This window comes from Danio rerio, chromosome 1 (genome assembly GCF_049306965.1).
Source record: "Danio rerio strain Tuebingen ecotype United States chromosome 1, GRCz12tu, whole genome shotgun sequence".
Taxonomy (NCBI): domain Eukaryota; kingdom Metazoa; phylum Chordata; class Actinopteri; order Cypriniformes; family Danionidae; genus Danio; species Danio rerio.
Genome location: NC_133176.1, coordinates 10,249,792 through 10,275,847, shown reverse-complemented (window position 1 = coordinate 10,275,847; position 26,056 = coordinate 10,249,792). Strand labels below are relative to the sequence as shown.

The 26,056-nt window shown below is 36.0% G+C and overlaps 1 protein-coding gene and 1 long non-coding RNA gene across 4 annotated transcripts in view; both read left to right on the top strand.

The window, feature by feature from the left end:
- The window catches only part of grin2ab (glutamate receptor, ionotropic, N-methyl D-aspartate 2A, b), a 163,824-nt gene that overhangs the window by 80,066 nt on the left and 57,702 nt on the right, over nucleotides 1–26,056 (top strand). The window lies entirely within an intron of this gene.
- Nucleotides 921–6,832, top strand: LOC141384642 (uncharacterized). The gene is made up of 2 exons (XR_012405438.1): nucleotides 921–1,516; nucleotides 1,702–6,832. It is a non-coding gene; the product is annotated as an uncharacterized lncRNA (long non-coding RNA).

Below are 26,056 nucleotides of genomic sequence, written 5' to 3'. Positions count from 1 at the left end.
TGATGCTCTAAGAATAACACTCTCATGTTCACGCGCACAAACCATAGATTTTTTTTCTATATCACAAGATTGGAGAAACCCTCAGATTGTATCTATGTATTTTTCACAGAGGGTACAGTCCTGATTAATCATTACCGAGTTTTACTATACTGATTAATATACATGCCGTTCGTCCACTGTAAAAGTGTGGTATAGTATATTTGGAGAAGGAAGTTAGATTGTAGAAAGTGTGAATATGATTGTGCTATCATTTGTATGAGGATGTTTGGTCAATGTGAATCCAAAATTGACTGTTTATTAGCTTAACAGTAGGATCACAGAAGCATTTTTGCTGTTTTTATATTTTGTAATTAATAACTTTGTTAAAATAAATGCCATGTAACTGTAGCACCCTGACTTTTCCTAAATGTATGTATATTTCAATAAAACATTGCTGTTTTATTACATTTCAGTACACTAAAGAGTTTTGAGTATTTCTGGCTTGAATAGCCATAATGGTCAAATTGATCGCATGCAATTCAGTGTCCGCTACTTCTGGCCATGGCTTTGAATATGTGTCTCTTTGTTGGTTAGCCATGTTCTGCTTACACAAACATAATTTCTACCTTTACTTCTGGCATATCTTTCAATTTCACTGCTGTGAAAAATCTTTACTTTCCTTCTTGTTGAACAAACCAAGGTACACACCACAGTCTAGTAACTCGTAATTATAGCTTATATTAAAAAAAATATATGGGTAATGACTTCAAAAATATGATAAATTCATTCAAAGTTTATTTTTACAATCACAATTATGTAAAAAAAAAAAATAATAATAAAAAATAATAATAGTAATTATTCCTTACATTTATATAGCGCTTTTCTGGATATGTAAAGCACTTTACACATTTTTTTTTGGGTGGGGGGGGGGGGTATCCTCATCCACCACCTGTATGCATCATCCACCTGGATAATGCGTCTGCTGCCATATTGCACCAGACTGCACACCACACACCAGCTGATTGGTGGAGAGGAGACAGAGTGAAGAAACCAATTATGATATGGGGATGGTCAGGAGGCCATGATGGACAGAAGCCAGTGGGCAAAAATGGCCAGGATGCTAGGGTAAACCCCTACTTTTTTTTCTAAGGACATCCTGGGATTTTTAAAAACCACAGAGTCAGGACCTTGGTTTAACATCTCATCCGGAAGATGGTGCTCACTGAGCTGTATAGAGTCCCCATTAATATACTGGGGTGTTAGAACCCACACAGGCCGCAGATTGAGAGCCTGCTGCTGGTCTCACTAACATCACTTCCGACAGCAACCCAGCTTACCATCTGGTGTCACATCCAGGTATTGACCAGGCGGATCCTTCCTTAGCTTCAGTGGGCAACTATGTGAGTTACAGATGACATAAGTTCAATTCGGTGCGGTCTTATATGTAGTAATGTAGCAAGTCAAACAATCAAACAATTCAAGTCAAGAAAAGGCTGACTGTAGTTTCACTTCATTTCTCAAGAATTTGCAAATGATCGTAATTATTAAATTATCAGACATAGAAATTGTCACTCATCATAGTGGGATTCGCTCATGCAACTGTGATGCTTTGTTGAATTTGCAAATGCATGCAACAAAGCATCACAGTTGCATTAGCAAATCCCACTATAATGAGTGACAATTACTATGTCTGATAATTTAATAATTCCGAAAGCATCACAGTTGCAATTCCGATCATTTGCAAATTCTTGCACATTTCATGTGCACATTGAAAGTTCGGATTCCTAATTTTGGGTTTCGGAAAACAGACTACTGCAAGACGCATCCGTCTGGCGTAGATGCAGAATGAGAGCTCTTCTTTTATTCAGCTACTGTCTGTTTGGTGTGTACACGTGCAGCTTTTCAGTCCACACGGCATCAGATGCAATCCAAAACGAGGCAACAACACAGTTTTCACCCCGTTAGTTGTTTGTTGTTGGCTTGGTGTGTATCAACCTTTGAAATCTAGCTGTTTGAAGGACAGTGACAAAGTATAAATAGCATATTTATGCGACAAAATTTAGGTTTGCTCCGAATAAAGAAATTTCTTTTTACCTTGACACAAAGATAGTAGCAATTCTTGAAACTTGCAAATAGCTGATTTAGATGACCTACTCACACCTGTAGCATCTCCATGATGGACGTCCAGCGTTCTCCAGTCTCCAGCACCTAGACTGCAGCTCTGCACAAGAAGTTTGGCCAGAGGAGAAATGATCGTGCCCAACTGTGCCTGCTTTTTCTGAAGGTTTTTTCTTTCACTTTCGTCATTTGGTAAAGTTTTGTTCCTCTCCACTGGCTTGCATTGCAGCGCAGTGAAAATTAAACCACACTGAAACAAACTAATCTAAACTTCAACTCTAAAAACTGCACGGACACAGTTTCAGTTTACTAGAACTTCTATGTTAAGCTGCTTTGACTCAATCTACATTGTAAAAGGGCTATAGAAATAAACAGGGATTAAATTGAATTGAATTGAAATCTATTCAAATATTTGCTAATGTTATATTGACTTGAGTTTATTCAGCATGGATGCATCAATTCAATCAAAAGCAGTAACACTAAACATATTAATTACAAAAGAAAAATGTCATTCTTTAGAGCTTTTTGTTCTTGATATCTTAAAAAAACTCAATGTATGATATTCAAATAACAAACCAGGAGAAATAAGGTTAAAATAAAAGACTATAAAAATGAAATGTCAAACACAGACTGGTAGATTAGTGATAGCAGTGGCTTTTCAGTGAATGAATGCCAGTACATCTGAATAGTGACTCTGACCATGTTTTTGTGTGGCAGAGCTCAACTATAATAATGGTCCACTGGCCCGGGGCAGTGTGGAGGGGTTTAGGCCAGTTGACACAACTGTCACAACTGTCTCTGCGCTGTCACTACATCTTGTGTCTGATTATCATGCACATTTGTTTAAAGCCTCACAGTAGTTTTTGCTAAATAACAAAGCTTGCATTTCACTTTTGCACCATACAAATGCATGCTAAATATGCAGCGTTTTTATTTTTGACGGTACAAAGAGTGCTAGGGCAGCTGAAGAAAAACAAATTGTGCTGTTTTGCCCCGTAGAAGAAATGAAATAGACTGCATAAGCTGAGCGCCTTTCATAGATTTTGGCCAGCAGGACTCTAGACGACCCCTCGGTGAAAGCAAGGCACAAAGTAATGACTGGAGACAGAGGAAGAGAGATAGACAGTGCCGCCAGTGAGGTCAAATAAAAGGGAGAAAAAGAGATTGAGAGAAAAAAGGGGCTTAGTGCACCCTCCCTTATTCTCATAGTTATCTCTGCTAACGTTTCTTTCTCCCCATGAAAGAAAGGAAAGGTGTAGCAGCACAGCATATAACAAATTTTTAGTGTTGTGAAAGGGAGCTGAGCTATGAAATATGAATAAGTGTTACATTTTTTAATATTGTTGGGGCAAACATAGACATTGCGTACCATCTGTTTTTTTGGCTTTGGCTCTGTATAGGTTTTTACTTATTTTGCCAGGAAACTTATATGAATGAGATGTATAATCTGCTGAATTAAAAGGTGCATGTTGCAACAGAGGATCATTCTGAAAATGGAGCCCTATATACGTTTCTGCAAGTCGGGAGTTATGAAGTCAGATGAACGTATGGCTGCATTTTGTCTTTAAACCGAACGCTACAGGGCAGTATGACGCCGTTCATTTTCACGCTTTCCAGCTGACTACTTACCTCTGTGTGGACGGATTTTTTTCAGATGCAGAGCCGAGTTGACCGTGATGGCGGGGTTCTAGTCCGACGAAGAAAGTTTCCAGAAAGTAGACAAAAACAAAAGCCAAAAAATAAAACAAGCAAATAAATAACAGTGTGAGAATGTGGTAAAATCTGAAAGCGTCGTAAAAATCAGGCTACCGCAAGGGCTGTTTTTCTGGATTGCTTTTTAAAACCCTATTGGGTGGGTTAGGGGATAAGTCAGACGGTCACGAAAGCAACAGCGGCCTCTGGTGGATTCGCAAAAACTAAAACTGCAAAAAAATGTAGCTCCTGGGACGCATTTACCGCTCTCCAAAAATATATAGGGGTAAGTAATCAGAATGAGCCTGGTTTACGATTATCATGCCATCGATTTAAATTCTTGGTGCATCACAATGCATTGATGATGCCTTCCATACACAATTTGATATTTTACTACACACCACAAGAAAAATGCATGAAATTTATTTATATTTTTAGATTATTTGTAATATAATTTTGTCCTTTAATACAGTCAGAACTGTACCTTTATAAACTGAAGTACATGCACAAAATAACGAGCATTTAAAGCAAATAAACAAATGTAAATATCCGCCTTGAGCCCTGTCGAACTATGATTGGTCTTACGCTCAACAGAAAGGGCAGCGATTGGCTCTAACGCTCTGACACTGTTCACCGATGAGTGACGCTGATAAAGGCAGCGGTGATTACAGCTGATCCATCATAGACATGGTGGAGAAAACTCTCTGCAGACAAGCTTGTGTCTGTATCCGCTGTAAAAGTCATGCCAGCAGGTCAGAGGTCAACAGTGAGAGAGAGAAATAGGGACTGCTGCTGTAACTTTCCTGTCAGTGAAAGACTGCCCAGCAAACACTCACACAGTGAATTGTGCAGAGTTTCTGCAGTTTTAAGTATTTGCAGTGTTTTAATTACTCGCACTCATCTCCCTCGCCTCAGTAAGCTACCGTGACATAGCGCATATGAGATAAATGACGTCCATACATAATAACAGGTTATGATCGATTACTCAACTGATACTGAATTGTCTGTGTCTGCATTGCGGTGCACCGAAGAAACAATTCATTTTGACACCCCTATAAAATTTAGCAGAATATTCATTGTTTTGTTTTCCCACACGTGCACTAAAAATTATTCACTTGCTCGTTAACTTCTCAATTAAGCATGAACTTTTCAAAAACTGAAATAGTATTATGTAGTTATAGCTTCAAAAAATATACAGTATGTTGTAATCCTAAAAAATAGATTTAACCCTTTCGTGCTGTTGGGGATGTTTTCATTCACTCTGAGGTGATTTGTAGTCTTAATTTGGCCACAACGTTCTCTGTGTCTTAACAAATGGAATGATTTTTGGTAACAAACCTTATTTTTACACAGATTTTGGAAAAATGCTTTAAAAATTAAAAAAATCAATACACTCTGGGTGTCACGATTACCAGCGATCATTTCCCATAAGATCGCTGGTTTGCACCTACAATAACCATGGACTACAAATCTGCCATTTCTGGACTACATATTCATAAATGCACTCCGGTCACACTCACACATGCTTCCTCATCTAGACTGATTACATTCACACCACCTGAGGATTGTCAGAGACTGATTAACACGCACTATTTAAGCCACACATTCACCCCTTCAGTTTGCCGTGTCTTGTTATCTGTCACAGTAGCATTACAACGGGTTTCCCAGTCTTGTTATCTTGTGTACCGACCGTTAGCCTTGTTAGCCTCTTTGTCTATGCCTGCCTTTCTGATCTCTTGCCTGTATTCGACTGTGATTCTGGATTGTCCTCACACACCTGTTTGCACCTGTGTTGACCACTGCTTGCCTAACTGTGAATAAACCTGCATTGTGGATCCTAACCTCAGTTGTTGGTGTTACTCCCCGTGGTTACACTGGGCAAATTCACCATTTGGGTTATGTTCATGGCTATTTTTGCCGCATCAACACTCAAAAAAGACTTTTGCTGCTTGTTCAAACTACGGTTTTTAGGGGACAACTTAATTGTTTTATGTTCAATACACTTAAATTGTTAAAAACTGTTGAGTTGATTTAATTGATTTGTGTCGAGACAACATGTAGGAATTGTACAACTCCCATTAAAATGACATTTTTTGATTGCAAAGCCATGGCACCATTTGTTGGAGTTGCTTTGGAGTTGTATGGAGAGTAGTGTATCTTTGTACACTTACCTTGTTATGTCTGAGAAAATCAACATGAGCAGCTCAGCTCTCAGTACATAGTAAACATAGTAAGTGTGTTTATGCACACACACACTATAATTTGCTGTTTTACTCTTGAACTCCATATAGATGCCATGAATGTTTCTGCACAGGCCTAACTTAGGTTAATGGTGCCGAATGTTAATCAACAGTAAAAATGACACATTTGACCTCTTCCCAACAGGGAAAACCACCAATAATCAAGAAGGCATGATTATTTGGTGTCAAGGCTTTGCAATCACGAAATATGGTTATAATGGAAGTCAATGAGACAAACATAATGAAAGGGTAGTCAGTTTAAACTGTACACAATGGTCAATGCAGCATTAAATTTGGTTGCTATTATTCAAAGGAAACTAAACTCTAAATATTAAAAATTAAATGTGATTCGATTGCTAGATTTCATGCAGAAAATAATTATCACATCAAAATAAACATATCAAGCATGTAATTGATTTTGATCATTTAATGATGCTATTCTGGTTATTTATTTAACCACTCACTTAAGACAACCTACTCTAAGCCTTTGGGAGAGAAGAAAGTCACAAAAAAGAAAGAAAGAGCTTTATTGCCGGGTATTTTCACACATGCCAGGAATTTGTTTTCGTGACAGAGCTTCTACAGTGCAACAGAATTACAGAAACAGGACAAAAAACAGATACAGTAATAAATAAATTAAAAAATAGAAGTAAATAGTGAATGCAAATATACAAATTGACCAGTGCAGGGTTCAACACTAAGGATTTTTTCTACTGATCCATTCGGGCCAGTGGTTTAGGTTTTTACTTGCCCTGCAAAAATTTTTACTGGCCCCACCAAAAAAAAAAAAAAAAAAAAAAGAAGGTAACACTTTTTTTTTGCCAAATATTTTAAATAATGTCAAAAATAACGTCTGTAAATCTAGCATTTCAAAAGTTAATAAATGGTTAATGAGCAAAATTCTTAGTGTTATGCAAACAAAACATCAAACATCATCAGGGAAACGGTTTAAATTTCCGCTTAGTAAAAAAACAGTGTGCCATTTGGGACGCCACTACATACATATACTATACTGTTGAGTAAGTGCATAATAGTGCCATTTGAGACGCAGCTTAGGTTATGGGGAAAACAGCATGCTCAAAACATCACGGACGAACCGAAATGCAATATAGTATCTACGACATCACAGAGAAGATAGCATTTAAAGACTTAAAAGCACAAACCTAAAATGCACGCAATTGACAAAAAGTGGCAGGCAAATTAAACTTTAGTGACAAGGCAGCACTGTCCTAATCGGGCCAGTAATGATCCTGACTACTGTCTCAAGTGTCTCTCACGCTGGCCCTGGGCCACCGGGCAGTCCTTATTGTTGAGCCCTGTAGTGTATGTACAGGTATATTCCTATATACAACATTATATGTGCAGCTGCTATGTGCAAATTGGCATGTAAAGGATGTTGTTAAAAAATTAAGTGTATAGGTGTATAAAAAGTAGCAATGTTTGTTTCACGATTACTATCATCAAGCGTTCATGAGATAGATTGTCTGGGGGGAGAAATTGTTCTGTGTTGGGCTGTTCTGTGGAAAAATCTCAGGTAGTAGGTAATGCCAGATTTATGCATCAGGTCTCTGTCACTTTAAATACAGTATAAATGTAAGTTTTAGAGTGAACAGTTGGGTTCATTTATAAACTGTGTCCACTAGGGTCCCTGTCTGCCACTGATTACTCGCAAAATCTTGAATTTTTTAGCTCTCACCATATGCTCTGGAACCTCCTGGACACACGGACAGGCCACAGACATTTTTGAGTTTCTGTTTTTAAGGGAGGCTTTTTAAAGGTTTATTCTGAGTTGTAAAAAAAAATCGAATAAAAAGGAAATGTGAAGTTGCTTTAATATATTTCTGCCTAAGCTGACATTGATGACCTTCACAGGATAATACGATTGATTCAGCCATATTAAATAAATTCTTTGAGTTTAATGAAAAGTTCGTTTTTATTAGGGCAGGCTGCATAAATGTAGATGTTTAAATTGCATTAATTTAGTTAATGTGAATTCATCTGATTCAAATACAGACATAATGTAGAGTTCAGATGAGTTTCTAAATTATTCATAAGTGTATTTGATTCACTGAACAGAACCAGTTCAGATTTAATTAGTAGCACTGCTGAATTATAGTGTTTAATACACTGCCTGACAAAAGGTTGTTGATTTCAGTTGTAAGAGCAACAATAATAACTTGACTTCTAGTTGATCATTTGGAAAAGTGGCAGAAGGTCGATTTTTCCAATGAATCATCTGCTGTACTGTATCCCAATCATCACAAATACTGCAGAAGACCAATTGGAAACCGCATGGACCCAAGATTCTCACAGAAATTAGAAATTAGTCAAGTTTGGTGAAGGAAAAATCATGGTTTGAGGTTACAATTAGTATGGGGATGTGAGAGAGGGCAACATCAACAGCCTGAGGTATCAAAGCATTTGTTCTGCCCAATAGATTACAAAAAACAGGATAGGGCACATCCTTCAGCAGGATAGCGCTCCTTCTTAAGCCTCCACATCAAAGTGTCTGAAAGCAAAGATGGTCAAGGTGCTCCAGGATTGGCCAGCCCAGTCACCAGACATGAACATTATTGAGCATGTCTGGGGTAAGATGAAGGAGGAGGTATTAAAAATGAAATTCAAAGAATCTTGATAAACTCTGGGAGTCCTGCAAGAACGCTTTCTTTGCCATTCCAGATGACTTTATTAATCAGTTATTTGAGTCACTGCAGAGATGTATGAATGCAGTCCTCCAAGCTCATGGGAATCATACACAATATTAAATAATTTTCCACTGCAGCATGACTTTATATTCTATACTGTACATTATTTCTGTTAAGTGACAAGACTTTTGTCTTAACAAAGTCAGACCTTACTGTCCTAATTAAATAATAAAAATCAAGGCATGATCATATTTTATTTTGGTAAAATAAGCATAATCTATAGGCCTTTGCCTTTCATATCAGCCACTTCTGATACCAAATTATCAAGTAGAAGTCAAGTTATTAGTTGTTGTTCCTAAAACTTGAATAGGTGACAAGACTAATCAGGTAGTGTAGAGTGTTTGTGTATTTCAGTATGGAGCGGCATTCAAAATCTGATTCTCATTCCCAATTCAAGCTTGGGAACTAGACTATGACAGCGTTTTTCATTCTAGGCACCTTTCTCGTTCTCTCTGACCCATGCATTCTTTCTCCTTTTAGTTCTCCAAAATATAACAGTGATCTATTTCATGCACCTGCTTCTCCAATGTGTTTATTCGAGCTTGAACTGAGCCAGCTGCTTCTCCATCGCCGTAATCGTCTACACCCTTGCTCAATCTTTGTTGCCTCCCTTTTATCCCACTTAGTCTGAAGCATTACTGGTAATAATCTTTATCATCAATTATCCCGGTGCAGTTGTTGAGTGCATATTACTTGGAGGATGCTTGCTGGCTTCAACTCAAGAGATGACAATATTCCAGCAAGAAGATTAACTTGTTACAGCAGAGTCAGTCTTCATTTCTTTCACTTCCTTCAATATGACGCTGACAGGTTTTGTAACTAAATAAACATCGATGCTCGTGATAATGGCTTTGGTTTAAAACTTCAGGGAATACAGCTTTACAGATTGCTATACAGTCATATCTACTACTGTTCTGAATCTGTTCCCTCAGATTTGTCAGAAAAGCTCTTCAAAATGCTGATTCCTATCATTATCGAAACATGCCCCCTTTATTCATTCATTCACTTTCTTGTCGGCTTAGTGCATTTATTAATCCGGGGTCGCCACAGCAGAATGAACCGCTAACTTATCCAGCAAGTTTTTACGCAGTGGACGCCCATCCAGCCGCAACCCATCTCTGGGAAAATGCCCCCTTTAATGTAATAATATTGAAAGTGTAACAGATTAACCTGTTAGCCAGCACTCAATTTTGGGGATTTATAACTTCCTAAATTTAAATAGTTGAAACAAATAGTTAAATAGTTAAACAGTTCCTGAATCCAGTAAGCTACAAACACAAATTATGTATCATTGGAAAGAAGACACTTTGAGCTTTGCTGTGGTAAAAGGAGAAGTTGCATGTTAAAAAATATAAAAAGTTATTCATTATGAAGTCATGAGGAAAAAAAAATTGTATTGTGTTTAATTTTAGTCCATATAGAAACACAGGAAAACATTCATGTAATGTCCTAGAAAAAATATTACTTGAAAGCCGATGATTTCATATGTTTATATTTCAAATTTGATGAAGATAGCATGCAAAATGAGATTACTGTAAAGAGTTTTCTGAAGCTATGTCGATGTCCTTCTCTCCCTCACCGTCAGAGGAGAGGCACTTTCTCAAAAATCATCTTCCCAAGTTGAAACATTTACAGTTGCTGAATGATTTGGTCTACATTCAAAGTTTATGTATCTTTAGAAAGAAGACACTCTGGGCTTTGTTATCCATCATCTAGATTTTATAATGCTCAAAATGAAAAAGAATTATAGATGCTTAAGTAACGTAAAAAAAAAAAAATCACCACATTAAACATTTTATTATTTCATAAACAAATATGTGAAATTTGCTCTGGAGCAAGACAGAAAAGTAATAGATCAAGACTACTCTTGTCCTTTTTGATGTAATCTATTCATAAACATTGACATGTGGAAAAAAGAGGTTAAACCTTTTAGCCAGCACTCACTTCTTGGGATTTATACTTGCCTAACTTTTAATAGTAACAGTTCTTAACCCCAGTAAGCTACCGTAAAAACAAAAATTAGCTTTCATTGGAAAGAAGACAATTTGAGCTTTACTATGGTTTTAACTAGAAAGTTTCATGCTAAAACAAATAAAATGTTATACATTATGAAGTAATGAGAAAAAATGTGAGCAGTGTTCAATATTTGTTTTTTCAAACACAACCACATGACATCAGTCACAATATGCATTAAAAGCCAAGTTAGTTTATATTTGAAATTTGGTGAAGATAGCATGCGAAATAAGATTTCTTAATGAGATTTCTGCATTTTCTTAAAAATGACCTTCCCAAACTAAAACGGTAACAGTTGCTGAATAATTTGGTCTACTGTACATTAACATGGAAAGAAGACATTTAGGGCTTTAATATACATCATCTACAGTTTATAAACCTTTTATTATTTTATAATAAAAAAGCTGGAAGTCAAAAGCCCTACATCTCGTAAGTATCTGAGTATATGTTTGGATTTGATGGCAATATCATGCAATATCAATATCATTTCTGGAATTATTTTTCTAAGACAATGTCTTGTGATTTTCTCTCTCTCTCCTTGTTTGTAGAGCAGCAGTCTGATGACCACTTGTACTGAAGGTTTCTAACAACTATTTCAATCTTTTCACTTATTCTAATTTTAAAATAATTGACAGAAACGTTTAATATGAGTGATTTATTTGAGCCCAAAAAGTACATTGTGTGAAATGAGTCCAGTGCATATGCAGCAAAAAAAGTCTTTTAGGAGTTGTTGGCCCTTTTAAGCTTTTTTGAACGTTCAATTTTCTGCAGTTTGTACTGCAACTTGTTGTAAATGTAAAAGGTTAAAAATCAATATGCACAACTACGTTATTGTCTCTTTAATCAGGAACTTCATCTAATGAGTCATAAGCAATTCTAGTTTCAGATTTCAGATCTGTAACAAAATTGTAACAGCTTTGTTGGTTCCTCTTTCGCACAGTAAGACTGGTAAATTGCTGTAAAACATTACCTGAACAAATTTTCAAGTCATTCAAAAACGTGCTGTTCACACACTGCAGAATTCCAGACAACTTATCATTCCGGAAAATTGCTTGAACATATTTTTTGCCATTGCCTTTAAAATGCAAGCTATGCTGTGAATTGACTTGTTTTATCTATTTTCAAGTTTCACGTTAATTGTGACAGTCATAGTAGATTTCGATTAAATTGTTCTGGGCGTTTATTCTTCTTTTACTTAATGTCAGGGACATTTTTATAATTTCTTTCCTAAACCATGCACTTATTAATGCTGATATAGATGAGAGACATAGCAAACAAAGTGAAAACGTTCCACTGATAATGCTGAAAGTGTTTTTCAGCCAATGATAGACTTCCGGTAAAAGCTTAATGTGATTATTTTCAATTTAACAAGGATTTTTTTACAGCATAGATGTTGTAATGTCATTACAATACATTCGGTTTAATAGACCTAAGCATTCATCTAGTTGTTGAAGCGTAAAACAAGATGAAAGATTGTGTAATGGCACCATCAGGAGCAGCAGGCTAGCACAGAAACTCCATTGAAAATACTGGGGTAAAATAAATTGTCATATTTTCAAGACATGGTGGGGGGAAATTCTTGTGATTGTAATAGAAAGAAAGTTGACGAAGCCAGGGGGCTGGCTAGCTGAAAATAAAGTCTATGTGCATGTACCCCGTTGTTCTGCAGAGGTTGTGATTGTGATGGTGGTTCAGGTTTTTGTAGTGATTCATCATTTGACTTAAGCTATAGACACAAACATTGAAAATTTAGAAATCCCAAAACTCAGTTTCGGCAGTCGTTGTATGGGTTTTAACTCATCACAAGTTGAGTTGGGCATAAGAAAACTGAAGTGTTTTTTATGCAAACCTATTTATAGCGAGCGTCACCTGTGCATCTTCCCGGTCTGGAGTCTCACAGAGGAGTTCCAGAAGGATAAAATGAAGAGCGATTACAGTCTTGTATGTTTTCAGGTGGCAGTTGTCTAAGGGTGCTTTCACACCTGTGAATCGATTCAGCTGTTCTGAAACATGGATTGAAATTGTTACATTGATGCTCTTTGCTCTTGGTGCTCTTTGCTCTTCGCTTTCACACTGCAAAGTTTCTAATTGGACCAAAAGAGCTAAAACTAGTCACATGTGAGTAAACTCTCCTCACATCCGTCAGAGTGTCAGGGTTTATATTGCAGAGTCCCGCTCAGCTGTCAGGGGAGGTGGTGGTTTGGTGGTGATTGACAAGGTGTGCGCGACATGTCTGAAGAGCGAGGAGAGATGCGGTGGGGAGGGGTAAAAAGGGTGCGTGACGTATTTGAGGACCGGGAAGGAGACGCGAGATTACCGGAAGATTATCACTCGTTTGCGGGCATCCGGGAGACTCCAGAAACTTCTCTCTTCATATAGCCATATGCCTATTTCATATCCATAAAAACACTGTGATATAACCACGCTCGGATCATATTGCTATCTCACTGGAATCAAGCCGCTACAGAGTTCGTTTCAATCGAGCCGAGACCACCGCATTCAAGCGATCTCGGAGCGATTGATTTGGCGCGGATCCTAGCACGATTGCTGGTTTCACATATGGCAAATGAACCGTGCTGACTGGGCAAACGAGACAGGTTCAGAGACAAAAGCGTAGGTGTGAAAGCACCCTAAGAAGGGCTCCCGCTACATTTTGGTTTTGTGTTTATTTTATAATTAAAGGCACAGTATGTCATTTTTCACCACTAAGGGTGAGTATTAACAACAAACAAAGGTGTAGTCTGATCTCACTGTGACTGAGTGTGGAATTATGGGAGTTCTACAGATTTGTGCAGAAATCATGTTCATGGATTAGCTATTATATTCAAAATGTATTATTATGGTAGTATGAAGTGCTGTTTTATCATACATTTTAGGATTCTGTTATAATATTGCTCTGTGCTGCCTAATAAAACACAAAACATATTAAAGCTTCTTTGGTGTTTCCCTGTTTTATATAAAACCAAAACATAAAATGATGGTGTTCGACGTCATTAGCAAGACACAGTCCACAGTCACTAGTTAAATTGCTTACTTCTCTGGATTTGAATGTTCTTTGAAACTTTGGTTCTAATGAAAGTACATAAGCCAGCAACATATATTATATTCTCTTTGAACTGAGAGTTTTAACTTTGTTACTCCATTGTACAGGTATGAGACTTCCAGAACTAGAAGCCTTTAAAATAGCACAATGAGGCTTTTTAGTTTCTCTCCAAACCTGTATATTTTCAGTGGAGCACAAACGATTATATTGACAGCTGCACGCTTTCAATGCAGCCATACAGCATTTAAAATAATTTTCTATGGTGATCAATATCATGTCATATAGGATATCGATTGAGCATTTCAAAACCATTAAATATAAAGTCTTGATTGCTTATTTAATATCAACAAGGTTGTTTTTCAGATCACTGATAATCAAAGCAAGAGATTGTTGTACCTTTCATTTAAATGCCTTTTTAGCCAGCTGTGCTAATTATTGTCTGTGTTCACATTCATTAATTTTTTAGCACTGTTCTATTCATCTACACTGTACACACACGTTCATTAATTCATATTTAGTCATGTACTATTAATGAAGCTGTTGCTCAGATGTTTAAATTGGAGTTTTCTGTAAGGTTTGTGTTATGCTATGCAGTCGGTAGCTGAAATACTTGATTCTGTTTTCTTCTGAAATTGTATGTAATCCTTTAAAATCTGTTTCATGGGAATACACTGACCGCTCACTTAATTAGGTACACCTGTGCTGGTTAATGCAAATTCCTAATCAGCCTCATGGCAGCAACTGAATGGCTATACTGTAGACATGGGCTGTTTCTCAATACCAAGTACGCAAAGTTTGGACAAGTCGGGTATTTCTTCAAATGGAACAGCAGTGTACTTCATAACGTCACTTACCTCTCCATGGATTCATCAGTTTCACTGTACATTAAGAATAAAATAATTTAATTAATATTATATTAATATTATAAATCTACGTTTTTGATTTAAGAAAATGTACACATATATTCATATAAATGAATTAAAGTGAGTTATTATACATGTGTCTTTGATTATCAGATTTATTAAACTACAATGGTAATTTTATACACAATAAGAAATAAAGACATACACGATAAGAAATAAAGATTACGTCAAGCAATTTGGTAAACAAAGACAAACAGCGTACAACACGGCAACATAATTAAAGACAATTATAAAAGGTTACAAAATACCACTGCCAGAATAATACACCTGAGAACAAATAATAGATTTATAAGACCAAAAATATTCGGATGGTAGGGTTAGAATTTGGCATCAGCAACATGAAAGCATGAATCCATCCTGCCTTGTAGCAGTACTTGGATGTACTGGTTCCGACTGGTGGTGGTGGTGTAGTGGTGTGATGGATGTTTTCCTGGCACACAATTAGTACCAATTGAGCATCTTGTCAATGCCACTGCCTACCCGAGTATTGTTGCTGATCATGTCCATCCCTTTATGACCACAGTGTACCCATCTTCTGATGGTTTCTTCCAGCAGGAAAACGCACCATGTCTTAAAGCGTGAATCATCTCAGACTAGTTTCTTGAAAATGACAGTGAGTTCACTGTACTCAAATGACCTCCACTGTCACCAGTTCTCAATCCAATAGAGCACCTTTGGGATATGGTGGAACGGGAGATTCACATTGTGAATGTCCAGCCGACAAATCTGCAGCAACGGCATGATGCTATCATGTCAATATGGACCAAAATCTCTGAGGAATATTTCCAGTAACTTTTTGAATCTATGCCACGAAGGATTAAGGCAGTTCTGAATTGAAAAGGGGGTCCAACCTGGTACTAGTAAGGTTTACCTAATAAAATGTACATAAAGTGTATATAGCTAAAATTTTACATTCATTATTTTATATTTTTTGTAGTCTTATTGATTGGTGTTGATTATTATAACTAATAGAGTGCACTAATTTCCCCTTTTTTTATAAGATACTACATTAAGAATACGTTTTAGATTATGGATATAAAACAAATCTATTTTGTTTTTAAACTGTCAAATGGATTTATCTTATTGTAAATGAGATTTTAAAATTAGATTTACTACTTTGAAGCTAAATTGTTTTTATTTTTTATGTTTTTTTTAATTAATCAAATTTTAATATTGACAATTATATATTTATCGACCATAACGTGAACAATCCTATTCCTTTATTCACAATTGCTCAGTTACATTCTGAAACCCTAAAAATGAACTTAAAATATGCAAATGCACCATGTAGTTTTATTTAACATACTGTAACTTAATGTCTTCTGGCTCATGGCTTGATGTCTTTGCCTTAGAATATGCAAATGACTCGCAATGGTTCAATAATCATTTGCATAGGCGTCAGATATCTAAATTACAGGAAGTGTTCTTTTGAAAAGAAATGCTCCCTCGTAAGTGCCTCCGATATTGGACTCGGATGCTTTGTGGAAGTGGCTCCTAATGGGCTTTTTTAATCAAGCTTAATATACATTTCGCTTACATTGCTGAAGCAAGCTGTTGGCAGCAACTATTTAGCCCTCAGCAGTCTCAACAGCAGCACTTACAAAGATTCAGTGAATGTGTTTTAGATTTTTCAGACGCTAGTAACATGTCATTACCACGCGCAGACACACTTAATCCGGCAGATGCTGTTTTGGGAAGATGTTGCTTTCACCTCTTTTAGCATAGCCTGTGTGTTTTAATCATCGTTTGATGGTCTAATTAATTAATTGGCCTGTCATGAGTTTGGTTTGTGTGTGATTGCGATGTGATGAAGGGTTTGGTAAGTATCTCATAACTAGATGTGCGCGGGGGAGGGAATGATTTTGATTAGATTCGAGTGAAGCCTTTTCTTCAGTCGTCTTGTTAGCGTGTCTGCATTTGTCTGAACCAGAGAGGAGTTTGTTGTCGTACACAGTATGTTGACAGAGCGTGACTCTCGGAGTAAGGTTAAATAAACAGAAAACTTTGATCTAACTAATGGGATTTGATTTTAACACACTTTCTCCATTAGACTGTGAATGTGTTATGGCTTTACACTTATTGTGATGCTAATTTCAAACTGACTGAATTATAATTCACTTGTAGCTTTTATTTTGTACATGGATGCATCTCGAGCCCTATTCAGGACTATTTTTCACAGATGTGGTTTTTAATTCCCTCGGAAAGCATTTGTGTTTTTCCTCACGTAACCTTGGCAAATTAGCTACTGTTTTTCAGCAAACTCTGGTCCTCCGAGAAATCGAATCCTGTCAGAATAGCAATGTATACGGTTGCGGTATAAATTTTTTTTTTCTCTCAAACCGCTTTCTCCTCATTTATTTTGACCTTTATCGTAAGCATATAGCATAACTAAAGCTAAAAACTAAACTTGTTAAACTGCCTCGTTCACCTTCATTAAAAATTTGGACTTTTTCCCACAACTTTCTGGGTGACATTGGGGACTTTAGCCTGCATCTGATTTATGAATAAAAATGAGTCCAATCCAAGTAAATGTTCTTAATGTCCAATGTAGCAGCGTTAGGTATTAATCTCACTTAATTACTTCTCTTGTATTGTGTGATATGATTGTATATTTTGCCTTTATTTTGTTGTGTGTATTTTACTACACATCGAGCATACAGTACATGCCCTTCAGCTCACAATGGAAGGTGTATTTATTAAAGCAAATCCTTCACAACTTAAAATATCAAACATAAACTTTGTGCTGCTCATTACATTACTAACCACAGGAGAAGGCAAATTCTTCAGCAGGACAGCACTCCTCATACTTCAGCCTCCACATCAAAGCTCCAGAAAGCAAATAAGGTTAAGGTGCTCATGAATTGTCAAGCCCAGCCACCAGAAATGAACATTATTGAGCATGTCTGGGGTAAGATGAAGGAGGCATTGAAGATGAATACAAAGAATCTTGATGAACTCTGGGAGTCCTGTAAGAATGCTTACTTTGCCATTCCAGAATAAGCTATCTGAGTCATTGCAGAGATGAATGAATGCAAGCTTATGGGAGTCATACACAATAATAATTCTATTTCCACTGCATCATGACTTTATATTCTATACTGTACATTATTTCTGTTAAGACAAGACTTTTCTCTAAGCAAAGTCAGACCTTACTGTCCTAATTAAGTACTTAAAAATCAAGGCATGATCATATTTTATTTAGGGAAAATAAATGTAATCTAGAGGCATTTTCCTTTCATATAAGCCACTTTTGATACCAAATGATCAAATAGAGAAGTTATTATTTGTTGTTCCTAAAACTTAGGCGAGATAGACGACAAGACTTGGTCAAGACTTTGCTCGTTGGAAAAATGTGCTTCAGGCTACAGATTTGTGCAAAAGCATACGTTTGACTGCAGTTTGTAGCCAAAAGGAATGTGATAGGGCAGTTGACACCATTGTTTTTGTACCTTTTCACATTAATGATATTAACAGGGTCATATCATCAACGAAAAAAAGAGATTATTTTCATGTAGTTCTTTGCACGACACCAAAAAAAATACTGAAATAAATTTAATGGTGTCTATAATTTGGAATCAAAAGCAATGCAAAATCAAGGTAGAAACGGAGTGGTCACAGTGCACTTTTATGTTTGCTTTTGAAAACATTATTGGTTGAGTTTAGTGTCACTTATGTCAGTAGTTTGCTAGGTGATCTGTTTGACAAACTTTACAAGAAGGACGTGCATCTAAAACATACAACAAAACAGTGCCCTCTAGTGGATTTGTAACAAGAAATGTGCATTTAAACAAACCTAAAGCAACATATTTTACAATTCAGAAAAACAGAAAAATTCAGTGCAGCTAATGTACTGCATTATTTTTGGGGATCGCATACGAGTAAATGATGATTTTTCTGCATCTATTCCTGAGAGAATCAGCTGAACATTCACAGTTATTTACCTTCCAATTAAGCAAAACTTTTGAAGTTAAGGTTACTTTTAAGTACACTTACAAAAACAGAAATCAGGCGTTTATGTACATTCCAAGAAGCAAAAAAGAAAAAAATACAAAAATTATAATCAGCAAAACTGCACTAGCAGTATAAAAATCGTTGTCATTATAATTCAAGTTCATCATGCCGCACCACTTCCTTGCAATGTAGATTACATGTGAGGCAGACAGGCCTGCTTTTTGCATCAATATGAAACGATTTACATTTTTTCTCTGTGAAGACCTCTTGTCTTCTCTCTAGCTTTCTATAGTGTTCATCTGTTTCTCGAAATGCAGAAAACACCAATCAAATGCTAATGGCATTGCAGCACACATCCCCCCCAATTTCTGTTTAACCAAAAGAAGATTTGTTCAACACATTTCTAAATATAGTGGTTTTAATAACTAATTTCTAATAACTGGTTTCTTTTACCTTTGCCCTGATGACAGCATATTATATTTTACCAGGTATTATTCAAGATACAAGTATTCATCGTAAAGTGACATTTAAAGGTTTAACTGGGTTAATTAGGTTAATTAGGCAAGTTAGGGTAAATGTCAAGTCATTGTATAACGATGGTTTGTTCTGTAGACAGTTGAAAAAAAATATTGCTTAAGGGGGCTAATAATATTGACCTTAAAATGCTCTTATAGGAAATACTGTGAAAAATATCTTGCTCTGTTAAACATAATTTGGGAAATATTTGAAAACGAAAAACAAAATTCACTGGAAAGCTAATAATTTTGACTTCAATTGTATCTGCCCAACAATTTGCTGGATATGATAACGTTAAAAATAAACATGTAACTTCTGATAACGATATAGCATCTGTTATATTGAGCATCCTTTTGTTTTATGTCTTAAGTTAACCAGAAACAGTAATGTTCCGCTTAGGTTTGGTTTTTATTATCCAGAGTTGCCCTTTAGCTATCTTTTGTATGATATTTTGTGTGTGCTGCATGAATTTAATGTAGCTGACCTGCCAGGGAATGCTGGGAAGGCTGCTTGGCATGCCAATGCTCTACTGACAGAAACAGAAGAAAGAGCAACAACACGGGTGCAGTGAGCCGTAAATGGTGTTTCTGGCGCTGACGAGGGTTAAGCGCAGAACAGCAGTGGTTATAGGTGGGCCTGCATGGAATTGGCAGCCGGCAGAAACTTGGACAGATTTCCACACAATTTCCCCAATTTATACATAAGAAGCTCTGCTTATGCATACTCCTTGCCTGAAATATTTTGGCCAATTTGGTACCATTAAAGCTCTTACCACATCAGCAGCGATTTGCAGCAATTAAGTGAGCAGAAACTACATTTTAAGCAACAGGAGCAAATATGAGCAATACAAACAAGCTTATTAGAAGATTACAATTAAAATCAGCAATACCCAGCAACTACCAAGTCAATATGAAAACTAATTCACAGATTGCATCTATAAAATGGGTTCCTGGTCTTACTGTGCATCCTAAGATCATGTTTTTACAGTTAAAATGTCCACAAAATATACAGTTAGAGTCAGAATTATTAGCCCTCCTGAATTTTTCAACACATTTCTAAACTAGATAGTTTTAATCATTTATTTCTTTAATCTTGGCCATGATGACTATTATAGATGATATTTTTCAAGATGCTAGTATTCAGCTTAAAAAGCTATTTAATGGCTAATCTAGGTTAATTAGGTAAGTTAGTGAAATTAGGAAAGTCATTGTATAACAATCATTTGTTCGGTACACAATCAAAAATCATTGCTTAAGGGGGGTAATAATATAGACATTAAAATGTTTTTTAAAAAATTAATAACAAATAAGACTTTCTTCAGAAGAAAAAAATATTATAGGAAATATTCTGAAAAATTCTTTGCTCTGTGAAACATCATTTGAAAAATTTTTTTTTTTTAAATTCACAGGAGGGCTAATAATCTTGGCTTCACCTTAGTTCAAAATAATAATAATAATAATAATTATCACTATTTTATCATGTTTCATATCATTTGGTATCAACAATTTTTTAAATATTTTTTTAACAATCCTTTTAGCAATATTGTGATTTTTAACCGCTTTAATTTGCCAATATTACTAATAGATTTAATAGTCAAAAACAAAAATAGTTAAATAAAAATCTCATCTCTTTATAATAAAAAACACATCAGTGTTAAAGAGACAAAAACGTGGAAAATAAAATGTTACAAAGTGTGTGCAATGATAAAGTGTAAATACTGAACAATCAAAGCAAACTTTAGGGTGTGAATAATAATGATACAGTAAACCTCAAACTCTAAACAAAACAAATTATGATAATCCAATCTGAGCTTTCAAGTAAAGGAACCAACCATCACTATACAATTATTTCACGCGGCCGCCATTTTAAAACTTGAAAGCGAGGATGCGGTGGGAAGAAACCCAAAAGTATAGGACCAGCACTGTAAACATTGCAGCAACATGCTGTGTACTACAAACCCCCAACTGCTGCTGAGATTTTAAAATGCAGATTTGATGTAAACATCACTTTAATATCATTCAGTTCAGTTTAAATTAAACAATTAAAAGCATATTAAGCATCAAACAACATTACAATCTCTTTTAGAGTAATACGTCCAAGTGTCCTCCTAGGCTTTAGTTCATGGCAGCAGGTAAACACTGTGACAATGCCTATCTGCTTCAGTCTATGTAACCGGTGAGCGATAAAACACTGCAGTCCTCTGTAGCACACCCCTGTGTTGTCTGTAACAGTGTTGTCCTGGTACTGAAGTTTTAAAAACCTCCAATTCCCGCTAACTTTACGCAACACTGAGCGCGCTCATAAACCCGCTGATTAGACATAGTATTCACCAGTGCTCAACAGAAATGACTGGGATTGGCCGTGAAGGTCATCAGCTCACCGCTCTTCAACGAATGAAAACACAGATACTCGGACATTGGAGCGCTTAAAGCCGTGAAGATCAGTCGATTCATCAGCTGATCGCTCGTCTGTGTTTGTGCTTTGTATACATCGGTGAAGTGTGATGAACTGATGACCTTCACGGCCAATCACAGTCATTTCTGTTGAGCACGTGAACACAATGGCAAATCAGCGCTGTTTAAGAATGCCATCAACAGTGCCTTAAATGTTAACGGGGAATGGACATTTTTTTATTTCAGTACTGAAATTCAGTAACGTGACAAGTCGAATATAGTGAAAGAATCAGTTCATTAACTTGAGTTTGATGAACAGCATCAAAATTGTGTGTTTGGTAAAGAAAACGTTAGCTAACTAGTGCCATTTCCCTTAACTTAGCTGAAAATGAGGTCCAATACCCCTTTTTATTTTCACTATTCATTCAGAATGGACCTTTGAGTCACTTGGAAGGCGGTGAAAGTATAAATTAGTGTAGATTTCTCTTCGCTGATAAGATATACAGCCAGTCACACAACATTCCTGTGTGACTCAGGCGATACTTCCTCGTTTTTACCAAGCGGCAACCTCTTTAGGGAAGTAGCTAAAACTGCAATTCATCCGAAATTCCGCTAGTCCTGGCCGCTCCTGGCTCCAAAACAGAGCAAATTTTTTAATTGAGCCCACTGTTAGAATGGCCAACTTTACAGCAGAAAAAAAGGTGTTTACAGCCTGGTACAAAAAAAGATTTTGGTTAATACAGGTAATATTACCCTTCATGACAACTGTGAGGGGGGTGAATTTTTTTATAACTCATCCGTTTCCTTCATATTAAGTTATATTAAGTTTGCATAATTAAGGGCGTGGCCACTTGAGTGACAGCTAGGTCTCGTTGGTCGCCGTCACGTCACCTCAGCTGAATCCTTAATTAGCCACTGCCGAGATTAGCCACTGATCTCGGCATATTTATGGTATTTCTGCATTGTTTTATGTGGCTTTACACAGTCAACTGCCTTTTGGACTTGTTTCCTACAATTATTAGATGGCATGGCATGCTGTGTGCACTTAATTGTGCTCACAAACCATTCACGTGGCCTCCGTTTCCCATGTGAGTAAAGTTATATACTTATATACCATCTCTATACATGTATTTGTTTTATTTAAGATCATTTATTGTTTATATTTATATTTAGAGCTGTAATGCACTTCAGAATCTGTCAAATTGATTAGCTGTAGCCTCTAGAACAGTCATCTGAAGTGTTGTCATACAGTGTTATGCTGGAGTTCATCAATGGTCTTACAGTAACTAACACAGACTATATCTGAAGTGTTTGGAAGTAATTCGCGTTTTCCTCCTGTTGAAAAAACAGCATAAGAACAATGTTTAGTGGCTCAATGTATTACAGCAGTGTTTTTAGAAGTCTAAACACTTTATTGATATAGTGTACAACCAAGCACAAGTGGTCAGAATACAAATGAGTCACAGGTGATAAAGTATTAAGCGTTCTCCCAAAGTAAAGTGTGTCTGAGCCAGGTCCAAGCTAAATGCCAGCAGGTGTCTGAAGCTCCGCTCATTCTCCGCCTCTTTGCCCTTGTTTGGTATCCCGCCGTGGGTGTGATGACGTGCAAACAAAATGGCGACGGTTGGCCGCGCCTACTTGTGGCTTCTTTTGCGCTCTTTAGAAACCTATGGGTGACGTCACAGATACTACGTCCATATATTTTACAGGCTATGGTTTTTACCCATCGCAGCCTGTTTAAAATGGCGGCCGCCTGAAATCAGTCCATTCACATACATATTGCAACATTACAAATTGTGAAGTTGGATGACTACATTACTCCCTATGCAAAAAAAAATCTTTCAGATTGGGAGCTAGTGGCTGGGACGCACAAGAAAAGAAACCAAAAAGCCCCTCTGGCGACATCCTTTTTTATTTACAATCTCCTCACCGCTGCCACTCATTTTCAGGTGTGTTGTTATTCTGAAGTGGCTAAATCTATAATATCCTGTTTGAAAGTTCACATTACTGAAGAACAATGGGCTGTGAAAGCCACTACATGACTCAAAATCCTTTCCGCAGATTTTCCATCCCAATCAGAGCAGAAGATGTGCAGAGGCATGAAAAATCTGTACGCGCCCAGTCATAGGTAGTGGTTAATACGAGATTTGAATATGATTTTTTTTTTTCATCGAGCTCTCATTACTCCTGATCTAATAAGGGAAGGGACTGGATTGGAAGAAATGCTTACTTTGGTTGAATGGCATCTCTCCATATGAACTCAAGTCTTCCTGAGTGGTGTGTTGCTTCTGCTCTTACAAGTTTATTGGACTTTGAGTTTTCCACAGTAATGAAGTTCTAATGAATTCTGGGATTTTGAGTATTTGGGGGTTTGAATGGCCTAAGGGGAGAATAATAGAGACATTAAAAAGGCATTGTTCTGCAAGCAGAAACAATAATGTGTTTCCGCTCAAAAAGAGAGACTCAGCACCGAATACTAATGTACACTCACACTCACATATGCATTTGTGTATGCACACTGAATGCTAAATTATATAATATATCCTACTTTTTCCAAAAGAGAGAACACCATAAGTGATAAGTGACACATGTGGCAAAATATAAACCCCGCTTATATCTGTGTGTGTGTGTGTGTGTGTATCATAGTGGTGTTTGATGGATGAGTGGTTGTTGTGATAAAGGCCTTTAGGAACGGAGAGATGTCAGGGTGGAGGTGTGTGTGAAGTGCGAAGCGTTACGTTTTGATGGCTCAGAGTATGGTTAGGTGGATGATGGATTGTTGGAATAAACAAGTACAGTGTTGTGATGAAAGGATGCTGTGAAGGACTGGTGGAAGGAGAGCAAGATCGGCACCATAAAGGCATGTTTTGGATGAAAAGAAATGAAACAGAATTCTGATTTCTAAATGAAACAGTGTTTGAAGGAATTGTGATTTAAGGACAGAAGACATGGAGTTCTTTTCAAAGGGATGGCAGAAAGTATATCTCTTTATTAAGACTGCTTTCAGAGAAACCTTTGGCAAATGGAAGGAAAGAAGGAATAAAGGAAGCTTTTGTGACATCTGTAGTTAAAGGGATGATAACTGGTTTATTGTTATTATGGCATTTGGATGTCCTGGTGTAGATAGAAGGTGGAATTGATGTACATTAAATTTAAAAAAGCATGCAAAATGTCCACACTACTATTTAAAATTTCTACTTTTGTGAAGGTACAATCAAAATGTGGGTAAAATAATTTTCACATCATTCAGCATTATATTTTAGATATTTTGTATTAATGTTAAACTGTAAAAAAGCTTATTCTAATAATTAGATTCTTATTAAAATGTACAAAATAATTTACTATTAAAATTAAATTAAATGTATAAAAGCAAGAAATCGGTGATGATTGAAAAAATTTCACTGACATGAGTTTGATGGGTAGTGGCAAAGTTTAAGATTTTAAATGACAATTAATTAGCATTTTGGAGCTGTACTGTGATTCTTAAATAGATTAATAGTTTTTGCCTGACATATTTTTTCTGGTGTGTATCATTAAAGTGACCGACAGTTGAATGTGTTTTCTGGATATCACAAAAAAATCGCATATTGCTATTTTTAAAAATCCTCGGTTTACTAATAACACTTTTATGCTTTGCTCTTTTTTTCTTTGTTTACTAAAAGTAAAACTTTGTTTATTTTTTGCTTTTTTCACTATTTTTGTTATTTTTAACTTTTTTGTTTACTAAAACACTTTTTTTGCTATTTTTGCTTTTTTTTTTTTTTTGCTATTTAAAAAATGTTTACCAAATCACTTTTGTTTTGCTTATTTATTTTTTAAAAACTTTTCTTTGTGTACTAAAAACACGTATTTTTAACTATTTTTTTAACTTTTAGTTTTTTATTAAAAGCACTTTTATTTTTTTTTGCTTTTTTTGCTATTTTTTGTTTTTTAACTTTGTTTACTAAAACACTTATTTCTTTGCAATTTCTTGCTATTTTTTGGCATTTTAAAAACTTTTTTTCTAAAACCTTTATTTCTTTTGCTGTTTTTGATATTTATTTTTTATTTTTGCTAGTTTCGCTATTTAAAAATTTTTACTAAAACACTTATTTTTAAAAATATTTTGCTAGTTTTGCATATTTAAAAAAAACTTTTTGTGTACTAAAAACACTTATTTTTGCTATTTTAAAACCTTTCTTTGTTTACTAAAACACTTTTATTTTTGTTTAAACCCCAATTTTCTTATCTTTTCCCTTATACATTTCTTAATATTTTATGATTTTGTTTATTCTTTTTATACTGCACTAAAACACGTTAAATTTACATTTTTGCGTTGTCTTATCCTGTTGAATTCCATTTCCAGTTCTCAAATGGAAAGGGAGGCATTCTTCAGGCCTGAATATTGCACAATCCTGTGTAAAGCAGCACAACTACTGTATTCATTACCTGAAGCGAGCAACTTGTATATAGACATTGGACATGTTCCTTTGTGATGCTTTGC